The sequence below is a fragment of the Notamacropus eugenii genome, chromosome Y (assembly GCF_028372415.1).
Source record: "Notamacropus eugenii isolate mMacEug1 chromosome Y, mMacEug1.pri_v2, whole genome shotgun sequence".
Lineage (NCBI taxonomy): Eukaryota > Metazoa > Chordata > Mammalia > Diprotodontia > Macropodidae > Notamacropus > Notamacropus eugenii.
This window is the reverse complement of record NC_092880.1, coordinates 12558177-12579684: the sequence shown is the minus strand read 5'-3', so window position 1 is coordinate 12579684 and position 21508 is coordinate 12558177.

Here is a 21508-nt window from a genome sequence, read left to right as displayed (position 1 = left end):
TTAAATCTCATTAACTTTACAACAGACTGGTTCAGGTAACCTAATCCTTTCTCATGGGAAAAAGTAAGTGGAGCAATGCTGGCAAGGTGGCCTTTCATACCCTAGGCTCATGGCCAGCAGGGTCCCTACCTGAGCTTGGGCTCATCAGAGGGCCAGCAGAGATCTGAGCTGCAAGCCCTATTTCCTCCCTCCCTCCCCCCACGTAAGCTTCCTGAGGGCAGGCACCTTGGCACTGAGTAGGAACTTAGTGAAAGTTTGTTGAAGTGAAATCTAGAAAGCTCCTACTTCACCTACATGTAGAGGGGCTTTCTAAATGCTTGTTGCAAAGCCTTGGAATCTGGGAGCTCCCTCCTCTTCATCTGACCCCTGAAGGGTCTGTACTACTTTTATTCCTTTGTAAAATGGGGCCAAGGAAACCCAAGGAAGCCATCTGGCTTTTAGCACCATGGAGGTTCAAGGTAGTTTCTTCTCATTGGATAATCACATTTCTGCTTTGGATTGGCTTCTCTTAGCTTTGTCTTTAGGGTATGACAGGAATGTAATGACAGACCATTCAAGGCAGCTGAGTCACTGCTTTGTCCCATCTTCTAAGAAAAGCCCAGAAACAGTCATGAATAAACAAAGTCTCAGTCAGGAACCCCCCCACCTTGTTTTTATTGTGAAGAGGTCAATCCCTTCATTTTACAGATGAGGAAACAGAAGCCTAAGAGGTCAAGTGACTTGTCTGAAATCACACAGGTAACATGGTTCAGAGATGAGAATCATCCTGGATGACCTGAATTTAAATCCCGCCTCAGACATCTGCTAGCTGTATATTCATGGGCAAGTCATTTAATCTCTGTTTGCCCCAGTCTGCTCATCTGTAAAATGGAGATCATAAGGGTTATCGTAAACCAATACTATATAAATGCTGGCCATTATTGTGGCTTCCACAAGGTTTTGTCAAGAGAGGTTCTGAAAAGAAAAAGAAAAGAATTGAGGATTGAGCCTCTACCTCTTGGAATTTCCAGTTTCCTTTAAAACCCATCTCAAGTGCTACCTTTTACACAGAGCCTCTAATGATTCTCCCTGTGCCTGCCCCCAAATTTGTTACTGTTCAGTCATGTCTGACTCTTTGTGACCCCATTTGGGGTTTTCTTGGCAAAAAATACTGGAGTGGTTTGCCATTTCCTTCTCCAGCTCATTTTACAGATGAGGAAACTGAGGCAGACAGGGTGAAGTGACTTGTCCAGGGTCACACAGCTAGTAAGTGTCTGAGGCCAGATTTGAACTATGGTGCACTATGGTGCCACCTAGCAGACTGATATGGCTTATAAGATCATGGAGCCATTGGATGCTGGTTTGTCCAACCCTTTAAATTTGTAGGTTAAATGACTGGACTAAGGTCACACAGGATTGAAGCCCAGGTCCAGTTCTTTTCAAAGGTGTCAAACTAGTGTTTCTGGAAGACACGGGTTCAAATCCTGCCTCTGATTATGTAAGCTGTAGGAGCCTGAGTTAGTCATTTAACACCTCACTGCCTTAGGCAACTCTCTAAGCAACTGTCCATCTGTTTCGATATAGGAAACTTCTTCAGAGTTCCCTCCGTTAGTAAAATCACTGGTCAAAATCAAAACCAACCCCCTCCCCCATTCCTCATCCCCCCATCCATCACCTTCCTTCCTACCCTTTCGTATTTACTTTTCTGTGGTTATACTGTGTCTTCTCAGCCCAATGTAAGCTTAAGATGAGAGCTCTTTCATCTATTTTTCCCCCTTGGAATCCCCAGTGTCCAGCATAATGCCCTGCCCATAGTTAGTTCTTAATGAATATTAAATTAAAATGGAATTGAGTGAAGGAAAAAGAGAATTTTGTTTCTGCCAGGACTAAGTAACCCCCATGTATGTGCTGAGGGGACAGGTTAGTCTCCATCCTCGAGGAGAAGATGAAGGGCATTAGACAGACCTCCCTGATCTCTAGGTCATCAGAGGAAAATGCCTCTTGAAAAAAATTAGAAATGATTTAATAAGAAAAAAAAGGAGGAAAAAAGATGTGAAGAGATAGAGGGGAAACCAGGAAGTTGGAGGGATGAAAAAAGGGATGGAGAGAAGGAAAGGATCTCTATCATCCTAAGGAGAGAGGGCATCTAGTGATGGATAGATGAAGGACAGGTGAATGGTGAGAAGTGGAGACTCTTTGCCAGGGGGCATGGAAGTGCCTATTTGCCAACACAACGTAAACAACCCAGAATTCTGCTAGATTCCTGGAACACACATTCAGGACTTGACAGGAAACCTCCTGAGACATGTCAGAACTGACAGCCACTGCCCAAGCCTGGCTACTCATGTGGGGACAAATGATGCCCCCAGAAGGAAGCTAAAATGCATCACAAAGGTTCTGTGAAATCTTTGAGGAAAAAAACAGACAAACTAAATACCTGAAGGGCATAGGTGTTATTCCCACATGAGCCCAAGGGATTCAGAAGAGAAAGGCAGATTTGGGAAGTGAACAGCAAGCTGAGAACATGGTGTGTGAGACCTGGATCTGGATTTCTGAGCTGTGCTTTAGAACTGATCCTTGCATTCCTGGCCAGGAATGGGATGGCCCCACTGAGGACCAGGCAGAACATTTGCTGGGATCTTGAGGATCTGATCCAGAGCCTGAAACTGAAAAAGGAGGGGGTTGGAGAAAGTTGTCTTCATCATTTGACTAAGCCTTATACCACAGAGGAACCAGGGCAGCAAATGAAGAGTGACAGGTGAAAGGACAGATAATTCATGAGAGACACTATCCAAGAGGAGAGCCAGTGATGAAGCCTATGGCTTGAGAGATTTATCTACAGATGCTCCAAGTGTGGTGGGTAAGCAGGGTGAATGAGAGATCCTAACACAAAGTGGGCTGTGGAATGTATTTGGATTTGGAGACAGAGGAGCGGGGTCCACATCCCCATTTTGCCATTTTGTCTCTGTGCTACCTTAGGAAAATCATTTCCTCTCTCTGAGCCTCAGTTTTCTTATCTATGAAATGGAGAGGTGTTGGTTGAAATGCCCTTTAAGGGTCCTTTTTTGTCTCAAAATCTATGGTCCTATCAACAAGCATTTATGAAGCACGGGCTATATTACAGGCCCTTGGACAGGGTCTGGAAATATAAGACATATAAAAATGAACAATATATACTTTGCCGTAGTATACATTATACTGGGGGCATATAACACGCATATTTAACTATAAATGTAATAAATAGAAAATAAATGTAAGGTATCTAGAGAGGAAGGGCCCTGGTAACTGGTGGTAGTGGGTTTCTTGGAGAAAGTGGTGTTTGTCTTGAAGGAGTGAGGGGCACTATGAAACAAGGGAAGAGGGAGGCTCGTTCCATGGTATATGTCATTGAAAACCATCATAGGAGATGAGATGGATGGTATAGTAGCATTGTGTTTTCTAAGGTCAACGCATTCTTCTACTCATGAGATGAGGGGTTATACGTGATCAACAGAGAGACAGTCAGTTTGACTGAACCGGAGAATGTGGGAAGAAGAGGGATGCACAATGAAGTCAGAAAGAGAGGTCTTTTTTGGGATGCCTCTGAGACTTCCAATTTGAAATGTCCAATACGCAGCTGATGATGGGAGACTGGAGCTATGGGGAGAAATTGGACCTGGATGTGGATGACTTTGAGTCATTTGCATAAGGATAATGAGACCCATGGGAGTTGATGTGAGAGTATTAGGAGAGGAGGGCCAGGAGAGTCTTGGGGTGTATTCACAGTTAATGTGCAGAGTATGGATGATGAGCCAGCAAAGGATGTCTGGGGACACATTTTGCTGTCATAGATTACGCTGAAATTTTGTGGACAGGGATTGAAAATTAGAAGATGGTCCTGGAAGGATATATTAAAAAGCATTGAAAAGCAGCAGAGTAAACAAAAGGGGTGGTGTAGAAGCACTGGTCATTACTAAGAAAGTCCATTCATGCTTACATCCCATAAACTGGGATGAGAAGTGTGGTAGAGAGCATTGGGACAAAGATACACAGAAAAAGAAACATGTGATTTTGGGGTGGGAATATACTATGGACCAGTTGGTCAGAAGGAGGAATTAGAGTAGGAGGTTGAGAAACTGACCAGAAACTGCATGGGGACATGATGTTGAAGTGATGGATGACTTCAGTTATCTATGCTGGAGTTTGCTCTCTGCTGAAAGCTGGGAATATGGTGATTTGCTCTGGCTTCAGAGTGGTCCAGGCAGGATCCAAAAGGGCATTCCAGTGGGAGAAAGGCCCTGGGCAAAATCCAGCCTGTATGGTTCCTGAGATCCTTGGCAAGAGTCCAGCCTGGCAGTGGCCTCAGAGCCCAGCAGTAGGGGAGAGGGACTGATGACAGGGAGAGGTCTTGAGTCCAGTGACAAGAGGGGGCTTGAAGGCCATGCACAACACAGTAGACCTAGAGTCTTCCAAAGGATGGTCCTGGGCTGGCCCACTGTACTCAGAACAGCCACACCTTGCCCACATCATGCATTCGCAGAGCTTGAACCAACTCCATCTTCCCTGTCCTCCCCCAATAAATTAGAGAAAACTCTGAACATCATGTGGAAATAACTCAGTTTGAGAGATACCCAAGAGATAAACCTGGAAGAGGTAGTGACCTCATGATAAGTCCTTGTAAAGTTTTAGAGAGAAAGATATCCTAGCCATAGGAACTACAGAAGTGCCTAGAGGAAATGAAACCAGAGATACCAGGAAGGACAATCTAAGGGGAAATGGACCTAAGATACCTAAGAACAGACAGTGGAAAATTTCACTCAAGAAATGGATGACCTGAATGAGCCAGACAGAAGACCATGGCAAGAGCAACGGATAATACCAGAGCTTGTGATTTAAGAATGGAAATCCAGACCTTGCCTGATGCGTTCCCTAGAATCTGGGAGAGTCAATTACCAAGGACCTAGAGAAAGGATGAGTTGGCCAACCAGGAGGCAGTGAGCCCAAGACAGCTGGGAAACCTTCAGTGATGAAACTCTGAAGGCAAAAGCAGAAGTTATTCTGATGGGGAGATGTCTAAAGAGACTGATACGGTCACCCAGGGGACTCACCATGCAGCTCAGATGGGAGCAACAGCAGGTGAGGGAGGAAGGAGGATGGACACACAGAACACTGAAGTGAGCTCTATGGTATTGGTCATGCCAGTTCTCAGAATCTCTTTTTTTCCTTTCCTGTGAAATAGGCTAATAATATAAGCACTGCCTACTTCATGGAGTTGTGAGGGAACATGGGAACAAAGTTGTTCTTGCCATGGTGTTGCTTAGAGGCAAGGCAAAGGGTTAAATGAGTCCTTTCCATTTGCAAGATCTTTTCTCTTTCTCTACCTCAGTCTTGTAGAAGAATTCCTGATTTGCTCTGGTAGCCCTGCCTGTGAGGGCCCCCCAGCTGGGAGCTCAGGTTTCCCCCCCTCAGTTCTAACCATGCCAGCTATACAGCATCTACAGCCCTGTGTTTATCTAAGAAAAGTCTGGCTGAATAACAACCTTGCCAGAGAACCTGAGCACATATGCTCTGGTGTCTATACCAGAGCCCTTCTGCATCATGTTTCTGAGACAATTCAGCATGTTGGCAAAGGCCAGTTGACTCCTCCAATGGTAGCTGGCTGCCTCACTGGTCTGTGCGGCAGTGTGGCATGGACTTGTGGGAGATTTCCACTTGAGTGGATTGTCTCATGGTCTTTGTGAAGCTGAGGCTTTGTAGACCCAGTCTAGTGAAGAGAAGGCTACACTTAGAATCAGGAAGACCTGGATTCAAATCCCACGACTGACCTCACTTAACTGCACTACCCCAGACAAGTCACTTAAGCCCCCTGGGCCTAGGTTTCCTCCTCTGTAATGTGATGATGTTCTTTAAGATCCCTTCCAGTCCTACATCTATGATTCTGTGATCTACAAAATCAAAGCCTTGGACTAGATAGTTTCTAAGAGGGAGTTTCCCATCACCAGAGGTCTTTAAGTGGGAAACTGGGTCACCATTGGTGGGGGTGTTGAAGCAGGCACAAATTGGTCTAATTCAGGGGTGCTCAAGTTTTTTTGTGTCCTGGGTCTTTTTGGCTGACTGGCAAAGCCTAGGAACCTCTCTCAGAATCATATTTTTTAAATGCACAATGTAAAATATATGGGCTTACAAAGGAAACCAATGATATCAAAGTATAGTTATTCAAATAATAAAAATTTAAAAAAACAATTCTAGGACCCCAAGTTTAGAATGCCTGGACTACAAGATCCCTGAGGTCTCTTCCAACCCTCTCAAATTCTAGAATTCTGGTATTTTACCCACTGTCCAAGACTGAGGTAGACTAGAGGAGATGACATCACCTTCTGCTTCCCTTCCTTCCTTCCTTCCTTCCTTCCTTCCTTCCTTCCTTCCTTCCTTCCTTCCTTCCTTCCTTCCTTCCTTCCTTCCTTCCTTCCTTCCTTCCTTCCTTCCTTGTAGCCCTGCCTGTAGTGACAGCCTCAGGCCAAGGTAGTCACGTCCCACAGCCATCCCAGAGACACAAGAGGCATTCACCTGTAAAAGGAGGTTAATAATAGCACCTACTGCACTGGGTTGTTGTGAGAATTAAATTAGATTGTCTTCTCATTTGCCAAGCATTTTGTAGACCTTGAAGCCTTATGTAAATGCTAACAATTCTTATTACTGAAGTGCTTTGTGATGTTGTTATTATTATTTATTATACTCCACTGGCAGAGATGTTGTCAAGAAGTCATCTGTGCGTTGGAAACTCTCAATATATTTGTTGGATGAATGATGAAAGGAGTAAATGAGTGGATGGAATGGGAATGATTTAATTTTTTTTTAATGAACCAGGATCTATTTTCTCTCCTTCCCACTTACCCACCCCGGCTGGAAATAGCAAAAGGTAAAGACAAACAAGACTCTTAACAAATTTCCACATTGACCACATCCAAAAATATTGGAATGGGAATGAATAACAAGATGGTAGGAAGTGACTGAACGGATTGCGAGTGTAGACCAGGATTTTGAGTAGGCTCGGGTGATTGCCTCTTGTGTCTCTGGGATGGCTCTGAGATGTGGCTACCTTGACCTGAGGCTGTCACTATTGACCTATCCTAGGGAAGTGGGGGTCCAGAAAAGGTGGGGTTTTGCTCCTGGGTGAGCTGACTGGTAAATACGGCTGCTCCTGACGGGGAGGATTGGGAGTGGGGGTTAGGGGGAATCTTTCCAGGGTCTTTACATTTCTTAGGTAGTCTCTTCCATGTAAGTCTGGGTCTGTTTGACTTGTGTGGCAGTCCTGCGTGTCATGTCCATGATCTACATACACTTGTGGGCTTTGCAGATTGTGTTCAACTGGATGTCCTCCTGGGAACTGCCTGCTCTGCCGATGGACAGGCACAGAGGCTGTGGTTCTCACCAGGAGGTGGCAGCAGCACATTGTGCTCTGCCCAGCTGCAGGGACCCCTGAGCCTGAGACATCCCCATCTTTTCCTTGGCTGTCTGCCTAGCAGGCTTTCCATTGCTACCTCTCTCTGGCGCTTGCTTTCTTTGTCTTCTCTCTTGCTAAGATCCTAGGATTTTGAGCTGGAAAGGATCTCAGAGACCACAAAATTCAAAGCCCTTGGTTTTACAGATGGGGCCCAGAGGTATGTTAGCTGACTTTGTCCAAGGTCACATAAGTAGTGAGTAGAGAAGTTGGGATTTGAACTTGGCTCTTCTGACTCTAAACTGAGTCACTCTTCCTATAGCAGGCTGCCAGGCCAGACTGCTGTGACCATCCAGTGAGACTGAGCATCCAAAGAAGTCCACAGACTCCAGTGGACTTTGCAATTTATCTACATTTGCCCTCATTATTGAGGGGCTCTGGGAAGGTGTCTACCTTGTCTATCTCTTGTCCCAGCTTCCCCATGATCTCCCTTATCTTGTAGTACTTACTTCCTACTCATCTTTGGTCCCCCATCTTCTCCCATCCCTAGTATTATATCTCTCTATTCCTACTCCTCATCCCCATCCATGGTACTCAGTTTCCATCTGTAATTGCCAAATCCATGATATAGCCTTCCTTATTCCTGACATTCAACATCTCCTCCATTTACCAGCTGAGACTCACCCCAGAATGATTCCTAAAACCTTTTCATTGTCTGCCCTTAACATTTTCCATAGATTGATCTTTTAACAGAGACAGAGACAGAGGAGAGAGAGAGAAGGGAAGAAGGAGAGACCGGAATAGAAGGAAAACTGAGACAAGGAAAGAGGGGGAAATAAAGATGACACAGAGGAGTGGAGAGTAAAGAAGAGAGCTAGGAGAGGTGGTGGAGACAAAGAGGGAAAGGGAAAGAGAAATACAGACAAAGAGTTGGAGAGATGGGGAAGGAGTGGGGAAGACCTAGGGAAGGAGTGAGAGGCAGGAAGAAAGATCCAATCAGAAAATACATAGAAAGAAACATTTGTCTTGGAAAGTTTGGACAGACTTCATTCAGAGGCAGGAGGCTGGCCTTTCTGAACTCTACAGAACCTTTTCAGGCCTCAGACATCTTGGGAAAATGAGAGAAACAGAAAGAGATGGTGAGAAATGAATTGTAAGTCCCTTCATAATGTAGTCACTTAAAAAAAATCCCAGTAACATTCAAGTTTTAATTGAAAGTGAAAATTGAATTAAAAACCCACTCCTCTCCCCTGCCCTCCAGACTCCTACTCATTGTGTCTCGGCTGCCCAGATTGTGCCAGCGAGTTCTCCCTCCTCGGAGGGACCAGGCTGTCTCTTGGCAGATTAGAAAGATGTCATTTTGCCGACAAAGCCATTTATCATGGCAGCTGGAGAAATTAGTGGTAGCCGGGTGGTGCATATGGATGTGCGTGTGTGTTGCAGCCAACAAGGGAGATGTGGAAGGCGGTGGTTGTGCCAGGGAGTGCCACCTGGGACTGCTGGGGGTAGAGGAGGGGGGGAGAAACACTTCCAGGGGGAAGAATTTTCTATCTTATTGTCAAGGAACCTAGAACTCTATAGCAGTGGAAGTGGGAAACTGAGGTAATCTAATCCAACTGATTTTAAAGGGGACAAAATTGAGGCCCAGAGTGGGCATATGATTTGCCCAAGGTTACTGTTTTGGTATTTGGGACTAGGACCCAGGACTCCTAACTGCTGGTCAAATGCTATTATATAAGAGGCTCTGAGAAGACCCTCCTCCCCCTGCGCAGAAATTCCTCCTCCACCTGACAGCTACAATATCTGAAATTCAATCTACAGGTTTTAAAAGATCTATATATTCTAAGCTAGACCAATAGATCTTTTGGGAATCTTGAGAGATCTTAGATAAAGAATCTTTTCTGTTAATAAAGAGCCCCTCAGGAAGGGGGATACCCTAAGACATCAGCCTTAAGCCATCATCTCCTCTAAGAGGGAGTTAGTTGGCAGACAGTCTTGAGTGAGGCTCTAGGAATTAGGAACTGAGACAGGCTCTTGGGGAGATGCCAACTCAGAGTGTGGTCTCCAGTGGCCATGCCCCAGGGGTCTACCCTTCAGCTTCTTCCATTGAACCATTTTATCAATGTCATACTTATCAGATTCATAGATGATAGAGAGCTGGACAACAGTGGATAGAAAGCTGGTCCCAGAATCAAGAAGGCCTGTGTTCAAGTTCTGACCAGAACCTCTGCTGAATGTGGGACCCTGGGCAAAACACAACCTTTCAATGCCCAGGCAACTCTGTAAGACCATATGGGCAGAGCAGCTGCCAATCTACATTGGAAGTGGAGTAGATTCTTCATCAAAATTTTCTGATACTGATGAAATTACAGGCTTGGTCCCTGGATGTGGGAGATGGAGCCACAAGGCAAGGTTAAAAAACATCCCATTAAGCTGGCACCCTGGGCTGAGTCTACTGAGGTGAGATGTTAATGGAGATAAATGTAAAGTCTGACCCTGCGGGTTCAAAAAATCATATGATAATGAAAGAGCAGCTTACATCTAGGGCTTTGAGGTTTACAAGGTGCTGCACACATCTCATTTGAGCTTTATGATGATACTGAAGTAAGTGCTATTATATCCACTTTTCAGATGGGAAAATTGATGCTCAGATTGGTTAATGATGCCCATTGATTCCCATTCAGTAAGTCTCCGAAGTTGGCTTTAAACTTGGGTCCTCCTGAGCATTTTTTCTACTCTACCACACCACTGGAGATAAACCATAGTTCGTCTGAAAAAAATCTTGGTGTCTTAGTGGACTGCAAACTCAATATGAGTTAATTGGGTGGTGTGACAGTTAAAAAGAAGTCAAATATGCTTTTGGGTTGCCTTGAGAGGCATAGTGCCCAGCACCAGGGAGGTGATGGTCCTGAGGCACTCTGCCCCCTTGAGATCATGTCAGGAATATTCTGTTCATTTCTGAGCACCACATTTTAGCAAGGACATTGATTAGCTAGAGAAAGTACAGAAGAAACTAGGATGGGGGAGAAACTTGGCATCAAGGTTTCCTTTATCTTGAAGGAAAGGGAGACATCTATCCTAGAGAAGAGAGAGTTCAGGGTCAGGGTAGAGAGAGATCACCAGCCTCAAATATTTGGAGGGCTAGTGTCTGGAGGAAGGAATAGTCTTTTCTGCTTGGCCCTTCTGAGGTCCCATTTCAGCTCCAAGACTCTGTCATTCTGGGCTTCAGTGTGGGAAAGCACCAAGCATGAGTGGGAAAGTGTAGAAGAGGAGGTCTTTTAAAGGACAAATTTTGTTGCAGGGTAAGAATATTTACTCTTAAGACAGAGGACCTGGGTTCAAATCCTGCTTCCGATGATTATTACTTGTGCAACTCTGGGCAAGTTTCTTTAACCTACCTGAGCTTTAATTTCCTCATCTGTAAAATGAAGGAGTTAGACCAGCCTGCTCCATGCCTACAACCTTAAATGAGACTTTGGCTAGGTCAGATAGCCTCCCTAAGCCTCAGTTTACTTATTTGTTAAATGAGAGAGCTGGACCAGATGATCTCTGTCATCTCTGTCTATGATCCCAAGTGTGACTTCAGTTAGGTCAAGTAACCTCCATGAGCCTCAGTTTCCTCGCCTGAAGGATGAGGGGGTTGGATTAGTCAGTGTCTGAGGTCCCTTCAACTTTAGGAACATTAGCCTATGAAGAGAAACTCCCCTAACTTTCCATCTTTTCTGTGGGTTTGGCCTCTTCTGTATCACCCAGATGCAGCTGCACCTGGATACTCTGGGCTATCCCCTTCTTGGGGAGTCAGGGCCAAATAGGCAATCATTTCTCCAAAGGCAAAAGTGGGAGAGGGCTGTTGTATTAATCTTCAGTGAGACTTTAGAGACTCAGCTGCTCTCTGGAGTTGTAGGAGCAGTCCAATACCTATTGGTGAAGTCACAAGCCCTACCTCCCTAATGAGTCCTGGCCAGAGAAGGATGGGCACCTCTAAGCTGGGGATTATACACAGCAGACAGTAAAAAGCCCAATGAAGACCATAAAGAGGGCTTGACAGCATCCCTTTAGGCTCCATATATTTTTATTTTGTTTTGTTTTGCTTTATTCCCTGGGGATAAAAATGAGAGAGAGAGACTTTCAATCCAGCCCAGCCACGAAGAGAGCTGACTCTGGGTCCTCAAATCCCTTTGCTGTAAGACAATGGAGATGGATGGGAGACTGGTTGGCTGAAGTTTGTCTGCAGGTAGCTCTAACTTTATCAAAGAATCCTACATTTCGAACTGACATGGTCACATGATTCTAGATCTAGAGCTTCAAGAGCCTTCAGAGGCCATCTAGTCCAAAACCCACACTTTATGAATGAGGAAACTGAGGCACAGAGAAATGAAGTAATTTGTTCAAGGTCACTTAGGTAGCACATGGAAGAGGCACTACATCATGTTGCTGAGTCAGCACCCCTGTCTTCTGGTCCTACCAAGGTATCTTTCACCTCAAATTCTCCACCTCTAAAATGGGGACAAGGGACTGGTGATTTCCAAGGTCCCTAACAGCTTTGATGGTTCTTTGAGTCTATGCATCTTCAGGTGTAGTTTGGTGTCACTGACCTGCTCCATCCAGGAGAGAAGATTGCTAGTTATTGGTTCCCAGAGGTTTGGAGTCAGGAGTATCAAGGTAGCACCAGGGATAGGGAGGATGGGAAGGAGGCTCAGGTGTGTTTCTCACTCCATATCCCATATCTGTATCTTTTCACTACTTGTCCCTCATGCTGGAAATTTTCTTTTCCCTCACCTCTGCCTCCTGGCTTCCCTGGCCTCCTTCAGGACTCAGCTTAAATCCCACCTTCTGTAAGCAGCCTCTCCCAATCCCCCCTACTGCGAGTAATCAACCCTGAATATATCTTTGTACTTTCTGTAAAATGGAGATTTTTAGAGCACTAGCATCCCAGCATTTTTGTGAAGATCAAATGACATAATATTTATGAAGCACTTTGAAAATTTTAAAACACAATATAAGTGGAAATTATCATTATTATGATATATCATTATGATGATGATAACTGTCATGATTATTTTGTTATTTACACGTTCTCTTCCTAATTAGAATGTGATTTCCTTGGGGACAGAGATAGTGTTTTTATATCATAGGACCTGGCACAGAGTAGGTGCTTAATAAATATGTGTTGACTGACTGTGCATGCCTCTGTGCATGCATGTTTGCATGTATGTGTACTTTTAATATAAGCCTTTGGGAAGTCTTACATGAACTGATGCAAAGTAAAGTGAACAGAACCAGGAGAACAATGTATACAGTAACAGCAACATTGTAACACTGATCGTCGGTGGAAGATTTAGCTACTTGATCAAGACAACAATCCAAGACAATTCCAGAAGACCCGTGATGAAAAATGCCATCCACCTCCAGAGAGAGAAGTAATGAATTCTGAGTGCAAATTGAAAGAGGCTTTTTTCACTTAAAAAATATGAGTCTTATCACAGAACAGATAAGAAATCACCCTTCACTCTGGGACAGAAAGTTTCAGTGATGCTGATTGAGTGAGTGACATTGAGGTCAATAAAAGGAATGGGGGCTTAGTGAGGAAAGTTAGGAGAGAAAGAGAGATAGACAGAGATAGAGAGAGACAGAGACAGAAAGAGACAGACAGAGAGACAGAGACATAGAGAAAGAACGTTGAATGAAAGGTCTGAGCTCAGTTAGGAGGATAGGGCCTCAGCAGAAGAGATGGAAACTCAGTGTGAGGGATGGGGACTCAGTGAAAGGGATGGAGGGTCAGTAAGGGATGAGGAGAAATAGGAATTTGGGGGGAATAGTAGCTTAGTGAGAAGGATGGGGACTCAATGAAGGGATGGTTTTTCACTGAAGCAGATGGGAGCACAGTGAGGAAGATGGAGATCCAGTAAGGAGGATAGGGGCTTTGGAAAGAAGGGTAGGATCTTAGGGTCAGGGAAGGGACCCAATGGGACAGCTGGAGCCCAGTGAGGGAGATGGATGTTCAAAGAGCTGGAATTCAATGAGGGGTGTAGGGGTCTTGGGAAGGAGATAGAAATTCAGTGAGGGGTGAGAGAGCTCAGTTAAAGGGATAGTAGTTTTGTCAGAAGAGCACTCAGGGAGGGAACAGAGAAATAGCAAAAAGGAGGAGAACTCAGGGAGAGAGGGGATGGGACTCAGTCACATGAATCTAGCCATGTGCTGGCTAGGCTGCCTCAATGGAAACTTAGAACTTTCCTAATAATCTGTAAGCTCTTAGAATTCTACCCCACTCCTGGCCTCTCACCTTCAGAGAGCAGGGGTTTTTTTTGGTGGGGAGTGGGGGAGGAACTCAGAGGACTCACCATTGTCCCATAATCCGTTTTACCTCTCCTGCATTCCAATTTTCTGGACTTCATCTTGTTATGAGGTTCAGAACATCTAAACTTCCCAGTGGTTCTCCAGTTCCCATTGGACAAATTTCAGACAGTCTGGCATCTGAGGCCATGTAGGACCTGGTCACACCTGCCTCTCTGCTCCATCCAGGCCTGTCTCCTGAATGTTCCCTTTTCTACTCATTTCATAGTTCACTCATTCCATTTTGCAACTGGAATTGGGGTAGGAGCAATCAGAGGAGGCCCTTGATATATTGGACTGGAGGACTTCCCATGGAACTGAGTCTGTTTCTTGGCTACAAAAACATTGATGTCATTGACAAATACATAAAAAAATGGAATAACACCTCGCTCCTGTTATATTCTCCTGGATTTTGGACAATGTTTGACAACTGGGAAAACCGAAAAGCTATCTGGAAGAAATTAGGTTTAGACCAATATCTTACACCATATAAGCCCCAAATGGGTATATGATATAGATATAAAGGGTAGCATCATAAAAAATGAGTGGACCAAGAAAGTAAATATTTGTATTTTCTATATTCACAACTTGCATGTACTCTGACTCTCATCCCATCTCCCTCCCGCCAGAACCTTGTACTGTGTTCCTGATAAGTAAGATTAGCCTCATCTTATTCTGAACCAGTCTATCCCACCCCACCCCCTTTTCAGCTATCATCTGCTCCTCTTGGGCACAGTCTCCGACTCCCTCCAGTTATGGGGACCAAGGGGCTAAGCAAAGGTGCTGTGCCTTCCAAAAGCCCAAATCCTTTAAGGCTCATCCAGAGCTTTTGTCACCAGAAGGTTGCTAAGGAGCAGACTCAGCGCCATGGAAAATGTCCCAGTTCAAAGTGTCAGAGAACTGGGATAGCTCGGTGATATAGTGAATAGACTGTTGGGACTGGAGTCAGGAAGACCTGAGTTCAAATCCAGCCTCAGACACTAATTGTGCAAGTCACTGAACCCTGTTTGCTTCAGTTCATCTGTAAATGAGCTGGAGAAGGAAACAGCAAATCGCTCCAGTGTCTTTCCTAAGAAAACCCCAAATGGGATAGAGCTGTAAACAACTGAGAACAATCAAGTCAAAACAAACAAAAACTCCACAAAGTATCAGAGGACATTTTATGTTTACCCCCACTACAATATAATCAAGGCCTTTGCTCCCAGTGCTCTCTCCACTTTGCTTTATCACTCAGATCCACCTTATTCTGCAAGGCCTCTTTTAGGAAGCCGTGCTGGATTACTCCAGCCCAAAGTTAGAGTTTTCTTCTCTGGGTTCCTACAGATTTCAACATTTGTGTCTCTTGTCTTGGCACCTAATCATATTCTGTACACTTTTAAAAAATAAATTTTATTTTTTTAAATGAACAAAAATGAATTTTTTCTCATTTTCTTCCTGCCTTCCACCTTAGGAAAAAAAAAAGAAAAAAGAAAAGCAAAACCCTTGTAACAAATATGCACAGTCGGGCAAAACAAATTCTTCCACTGGCCATGTCCGAAAAAAATGCATGTCTCATTCTGCACTGAATCCATCACCTGATCTGTCAGGAGTATGCTTCATGATTCATCATCTGGAATCCTTGTTGGCCATTGAATTTATCAGAGTTCATATGGTTTTCAAAGTTGTTTATTTTTACAGTGTTATTGTTATCGCATAAATTGTTCTCCTGGTTCTACCACTTTACTCTGCTTCAGTTCATATGAGTCTTCCTGGATTTCTCTGAAACCACCCCCTTGTCATTACTTACAGTACAATACCCTATTACATTAATACACCATAGTTTGTTCAGCCATTTCACAGCTGATGAGCCTCCCTTTAGTTTCCAGTTCTTTATAGTTACAAAAAGAGGTTATAAACATTTTAGTACAGTTGAATCCTTTTTCTCTTTTTTTGATCTCTGTGGAAGTATAGTGCTAGGATTGGTGTTATTGGGTCAAAGGACATGCACAGTTGTGTGACTTTTCAGCACAGTTCCATATCATTTTCCATAATGGCTGAGCCAATTTGCAGCTCCTCCAATGTCTGTCATTTTCGTTTTTCCTTTATCTCCTTTTCCAATCTGATGAGTGTAAGATGGAATCTCAGAATTGTTTTAATTTATATTTCTCTAACTGTTAGTGACGAGACATTTTTTCCTATGGCTGTTGATAGCTTAGATTTCTTCCTTAAAAACAACAACAACAACAACAACAAATAAACAACTACCTGTTTTGACAGTCCTATGTTCATTTATCAATTGGGACATGGCTTTTATTCTTGTATATTCAAGTCAGTTCCTTATATATCTTAGAAAAGAGACTCTTATCAGTGAGACTTACCAAAGATTTCCTCTCAATTATCTACTTTCCTTCCAATTTTAGATGCACCAATTATAAAATATAATATGAAAATATAAAACATAAAATGAAAGTTTTTGCATTTAGGGTTGCCCATTTTGTCAAAATTGTATATTTTATCTTATGTGATTTTTTCAGTCCCTTTTTGGGTGTGAATGCTTTCCCTATCCACAGGTCATGAAGGAGCTTTTTTCCTTCCTCTTTTACTTTGTTTATGATGCCATTCTTGCTATGTCATACCTACATAATTTGGAGCTCATCTTGGTATACGGTGTGGCATGTTGATCTCTGCCCAATTTCTGCTGAATTGCTCTTTTTTTGGCCAGGATGAGTACTTATCCCAGTAGCTGGTGTCTTTCAGTTTATCAAGCAGTGGGCTGCATTTGTTTTCTTCTGTATGTTGTGTACTTAATCTATACTATCAGTATCAAATTATTTTGATGATTGATGCTTTGTAGTATGGTTTGAGATCCAGTTCTAGTAGACCCTCTTCCACCTCACTTTTTTCCATTATTTCTCTTGAGATTCTCCATATTTGTTCCTCTAGATGAATTTTATTATTCTTTTTCTAGTTCTATAAATTAAACTTCTGGTAGTTTGATTGGCATGACATCGAATAAGCAAATTAATTATAGTTTTTATTATATTGGCTCAGCCTACACAACAGCAACTAATATTACCCCAATTATTTAGGTCTGTCTTTATTTCTGTAAACAATATTTTGTTTTAGTTGGATTTCTAGAGTTCTTGAATGTTTCTTGGTATGTGGATTTTGAAGTATTTTATACATTCTATAGTTATTTTAAATGGGATTTTTCTTTCCATCTTTTCTCGCTGAGTTTTGCTTATATTGTTCTCTATTTTTGTTATATGAATTTTGTCTCTAAGTAGATACTTGAGCTTCCTGAGGGGAAGGATGGTGATTAAAAAAGTTTTTCCTTGTGGGAAACCACCTAGGACAAAAGTTCACCAAGCCTTGGAAATCCTATTACCTGTAGACTCTAACAACTGACCTAACCTATCACTGAGAAGTTATTAATTGGTGATAGACAGTGAAGACCAGTTATGGGTGGGAAGACCAGTGAGGGAGTGGTGGAGTGTGGGTGACTTCCAGAAACAGGATAGAAGAACCAGCAGTGGTTGATAGGAGACATGATTTGGGGGCAGGTGGGAAGGACTGAGTATAAGGAAATGGAGAGAACTGTGGATGGATGGATGATGAGTACAGGGAATGGCAGAGGCTGAGTAATCAGGGATAGGATGATGAGCAAAGCACAGCTGGGTGCTAGGAGTAAAGTTGAGGATTGAGGACAAGAGGTAGATAAGTGAGTGAGAGGAATGGGGAATTGGGAGCAGTGATGAGAATTAAGTGCCAGGTACTGGAGAGGTTGAGTACCAGGGATAAGAACTGAGGATCAGGGATGGGAGGCTGGCTGCCTGGGTGGGGACAAAGAATGAGAATGGGATGTGAGGAATAAGAATTGCAGAATTGAATATCCAGAGTGGGAAATGAAGATTGAGGATAGGAAGAGAAAAGAGCAGACATGGAGTAGGGGAGAGTGGTGGGGATGGGACGGCCTGAGTCCCTAGAGGGAGGGCTAGTGATGACGAGGAGAGATGGGGTAATTGCTGGGCATGGGGCTCAGTACCAAGTATGGGAAAACCTTCATCCCTAAAGGGAGAGTTAAGCATCAGGGATGGGGCTTAGGGGTTGGGAATTAGCACCATGGTCTCAGGAAGGCCCATGAATATATATATAGGTTCCAGGCAGGCTTTTGTGATTTCTCAAGGAGATAGGTGCATCCTGCCTAGAAAGAAAGAGGGATGTGGGGGAGGGACGACTGTGTGTTAGAACTTGTTTAGAAGGGGACATTTAGGATAAAACTGCTTTGGCTCCTAATGATGGAAAATGGACAAAGATGCTGCCTCTGGCTGCCTGGTGAGAATGAGTAGGCAGCAGCCAATGTCCTGCAGCTTTGTATCACCCACAATGCCCAGCACATAGTGGGTACACAATCGATATTTGCTGCAGATGAATGAGTTGTCTTCAGGTGCTGCTCACTTAGGGGGTGGGCTGCCCTTTGGCAGAGCAATTTCCATTCTCCTTGTCAGCCTGACTTTCCAGACTCCCCCTGGGAAATGGAGCTCAGGGCCATGGGCAGGAATTCAGAAAGTTGGAATGATTTGCACAGGTTCACCCAATGGGGCTGAGCTTGAAGTGAAAGTACCTGCCTAGGAGCCTCGATTTGTGAGCTGCAGACCATCTCCTCTCCTATCTGCCCCCTTCTGGTGCCTGGCCCCGCTCTTCCCCCACCGCTGACTTATTAACTCCCTCCTTCCAACTTTCCAAGGGCAGAAATACTAGTCTAAGGAGAGAATGAGAGTGCCCTGGTCCTGACACTAACCGCTGGTAGGGTCTTTCCCTCTGAGTGTGCCTTCCTTTATCCTGTATATATCCTGTATTTTCTTATTCCCTATTAGGATAGAAGCCACATGAGGATATATACTAATATAGAACCTCCAATTCAGAGACTCATTCAGAGGGAGCTGTGGTGGAGAGAACCCTGGCTCTGGCATCACAGAACCTGGGTTCAAGTCCTGTCATACCACCCTCCTCTGAACACTGAAAAGCTTGGACTGTCTGGCTTCTGAAATCTCTTCCAGCTCTAAATTTGAGATCTACAAGTCTGAAGTGACAGATGGAGGCCAAATATCAGACAAAGAGATCATATGGCAAACTGGAAAGCTCTTGGAAACCCTGGGTTCAAATTCTACCTTTGACATTTAATATCTGCATGGCCATGGGCAGTCAGTTGTCCTCTTCCAGATCTCCATAATCTTGATAGACCTAAGAACGTAACAACAGACAGACAGACAGACACTCTGAATGCCCATTCAGAGAGTCTCAGGGAGAGGGAGCAACTGACCCCTTCTGTACTGTATCCAAGGTCCTCCTTGGGCCTAACTGGTAACCTGCTCACACCCATCACGTTCTTTTCCAGTGTTCTCTCTGTTCTACCCACGTCCAGTCCTTCAAAGACTGTTGTGCTCCATGATTGGCAGCCATATGTCAATACGGGTTCAGTATTACAGAATGATCTCTGGAGTGAGTAGTAGAATGGCCTTGTGGAAAGAGAACCAGACTCAGAGCCAAGAAGCCCTGAGTCCTTGTCCTTCCTCTGACACATACTGTCTGTGTTACCCCAGTCAAGTCATTTGACAGAGAAAGTGGTAACCTGTATAGGTGGAAGGAATTTCTTCACCTGAGAGGTCTCTATACCAACAAAATCACAGGTCCAACTCCTGTCCCTCTGTAACATGGAGGCAATAATTCTCTAGTAGCTCTCTTACTAGGCTACTGTGAGACTCAAATGAGATAATGTCTATAAAGTGCTTTGGAAGCCTTGAAACGCTATGTCAATGCCAGCCATCGTTACTAACAGTGGCTTCCTTGGTTGCTTTCCTCTGCCACCCTAAACTCCAGCACACCCATTCTGTCCAGAGCCAACTGGCCCTGGCTCTGAGCCCTCCTCTCCAATCTTCTCCCCCCTCCCCCAGCAACTATTCCATAAAACAGACAGGAATGCATTAGCTGGAATGATTCTGAAGAGTCCACACATCATTACATTCACCCATCACATTTCATTATGACTCGGATAAAAATCTGGGGTTTTGGCAGGAATGGGTAATCCTGATGTGCTCACTCATTTAGTCTCCCAAGGCATGTCCAAAGGCCTCAATAAGACAGAGAGTGAGGGCAAAGGCTTGAGAAGGTCTGATAGCTTGAAGCACTTGAAGAACAGTGGTAGGCAGAGGGTGGGAGTTGGATTGCCCTGGGAAGGTATGGGAGAATTTTAAGGGTGTCCTGGAGACCTGAGAATGCAGGGACCTAAATAGTTGTTTGATAAATGAGTGAATGAAATAGAACTTATTTAGAACATACAATATGATAGACACTATGCTAAGCATTAGGTATATACAAACAAAAAACCAAGATGGTGCCTGTCCTCAGGAAGCTTACTTTTTAACAAAGGAAGACAATACATGTTATGGGGGTGGGGGTGGTTGGCAATGGGCAACAAGTCACAGGAATGAATGGTGAATACAGCCATCAGACAACTGATGGAAAGACCACTTTAATGGTGGGGTCAGGAAACTAGAGGCAAGTCTCACTAATCACAACTTAGAGTCAGATAACAGTTATTTCCACTCTCTTGGAGTTACAATAAACAATAAAGATTTACCAGGACACACACACATAAGGGATTCCATTTAACATTTTTCCTTCTGAAATTTAAAACTTGTCCTGACGTAAAAACCAATTATTAAAAATTCTCTCTATCTATTACAACTTCTGAGCAAGTAATATTCGTTGTTTAGAATTTGCATTAACCAACCAAATTCCTTTACTAGGACTGATGATCTTACCCACAGAAATGGGAGGACTGTTCTGAATGAACAGAAGGAATTTAAATAAAATTTTCACTCCATTGTGGGACTGTTCTGAATGGGCAGAGGGAATCTAATTTTCACTCCATTCCCTCCTTTCCATACACAGGAATCACTTGACAGTTTTAGGTTTCAGCATTAAAACAGTAATCCCAAATAACTTAGTTAACAATCCTACAACTTCATAGAAGAGAGCCAAATTGTTTAGCTTTAACTTTTTTAACAGACAAGGGTGAAAATACCTTGTTTTCTAAATGGCCATTACAAAACATTATAAGACAAAGTTAGCAGGACTGATAAAGTAATACAACTGGTGTTACACAATTTTCCCAACATCTTTTAGTTTCAACAAAATTCATATTAAAATTGCTTTGTCTAACACTATTTCTAGATTACAGTGGTCACTCAATTTTCACAATCTAAGAGAAATTCAGAAATACAATCCTAGAAATAGTTTTAACACAACAATAACTGCAGATGGTATAATTTGCATTTCCAGAAATTATTGATCTTATTACTTTTAGCAATTAAAACCACTTCAAAGGTAACAATTACATTAGAGAGATAATAATGCTGTATGTAACATATACCAGTCATTATGTTAAGCATTTTACAATCATTTTATCATTTTGATCCCATAACAACAAGCATAATTATTTTTACAAATCAGAAAATGGGTCAAACAGAGATAAAATACTTTTTTTGCAACTGGAACAAAGAAGTGAAGCTTACCACGAGCAGAGAAACTGATGTCCCAGTGGTGACTTTCGCAGGCAGAGTAGAGAATGCTAGCTACAGGCCTGATTCATCCATCTCCCCGAACCCCCCACAGCGGCAGAATTTACTGAGCCCCTAAGGCGATATGCAGGTGCTGGGACAGGGTGGGCGAAATTAGGACCTAGAAAGGTGGGCTACTCACAATCTTAGGAGTAATTTCAAATGATCAGTTCCC